Raw genomic sequence first — 1,694 nt, forward strand, 5'->3', positions numbered from 1 at the left:
CAGGGGCCCAGGCGTTGCTGGGAATTTTCATTTCATTTTCATTTCAAACATTCAGGAGCAAAGGGTCAAGACGGAGTTGTGATGTTGTGTTTTGTTTTCGGGAAAGGGGGGGGGCAGTCCGGGAGTGCGCCCCTGCTACTTCTTGTCGTACACTGTTCGCACACTGTTCGTACACTGTTCGTACACTGTTCGTACACTCGCTGCGGTGCGGGTCAAAGCACCCCGCAAGCTGATGCGTATTATTCCCCCGTCCTGAGATACAGATATGACGCGGGATTGATTGAAATTAAAATGATAAAAACACATGACCAAGCGAAAGCGGTATGGCAACGGCACCGCCAGTCTCTACAGATTAAAAGTGCGTGGAATCGTGTACTTCGGATGGGGGAGGAAAAAGAATAGCGGGTAGAACATAAAGGTTCCATTGTCAAGCCTTTTCCCCCACTACCCGCGTGACGTAGAGGCGGGAAGCTCTCGACCAATTGGAAACGTTTAAGCCGCTGTTCTCCTTCCCCCGTTAGTCGAAGTACACCACCTTGAAGTACACTATTCCCATACTAAAAAGTGCATGAGTAAGTGTCACATGTCATACGAGTGTTTGGCAGGTATAACACCACACACAAAGGAGTTAGTTAACTGTGTGTCGCATTTGTGAGACAGTGGTCACACACTTTAATAACGTGGATGACTTGATTCTCATTTCGCTCTCAAGTGTTGAATAACACTTGTCATCGCGACAAAACTGTCATTTTCCCTTTCCACGTCAGAGCCGCGTCAAAACAATGGTCAAATGGCTCCAACAAACAGTGAAGTAACGAAGACGTCATATTATGACGTCTTTGTGACATCAGGTCAAATTGAGCTACAAACGGGCTATTTTGACGACCATATGACCTGTATGACCTCTTCGTGACGTATTCCCGTTTGTTGAGGCCCTCACATTGACTTTGATCGTGCACTTGGGGTGCTTTTCTTCGTTGTCTCGTTGGCCAGCGGGTCAAGGATGCAAGTTTGTGCCACACTGTCGCTCGGCGTTCGTCTCGCAGCTCGCGCCCACCGCTGCAGCGATGCTGGTTGTCTGTCAGGCGTCGCCACTATTAACCGTGTCTGTTAACCTCACGGAGACTGTCTAGTTGAGTTTGAGCTTCGGGCGCGACCCCCCCCCCTCCCCGTTTCCCCCGAGAAGCGACTCCATCATCATCTGTTCGACATCGTGGGCTCACGACACCGCGTTGGCCAGTCATTCGTCAAATATAGATGACCGAGCACACGGACGAAAGCTTTTAACTTGAGGGCCGAATTTAGAAGAAATCCGTGTTTAAAAGAGACGATAACGGATAGACATAAAAACTGCGGTGGTGTGTGGGTTGCGGAAGACGGCGAAAGGAGTCCGACCTCCCTTCCATCGGAGGGTGGGAGGCGTGCACCAGAAAGCCCAGGTTGACTTAGTGCCCCCGCCCCTTCTCCCATCACCCTCGGGCGAACGGGGCATGGCGCGACAGACGTGGGTCTGAAAGCGGAAGAATGAGATTAAATTTGCGCGTTATTGGGCGCGTTCAAATCGGAGCTAGGCCAAGGTTGGCGGGCGCTGTCCGGCGGGATGCCGGGGCGGTGGAGGGCAATGAGAGAGACAGAGACAGAGAGACTCAGAGAGAGAGGGGGAGAGAGAGAGAGAGAGAGAGAGAGAGAGAGAG

Source organism: Frankliniella occidentalis, unplaced genomic scaffold (assembly GCF_000697945.3).
Source record: "Frankliniella occidentalis isolate FOCC.00 unplaced genomic scaffold, Focc_3.1 Scaffold2704, whole genome shotgun sequence".
NCBI lineage: Eukaryota > Metazoa > Arthropoda > Insecta > Thysanoptera > Thripidae > Frankliniella > Frankliniella occidentalis.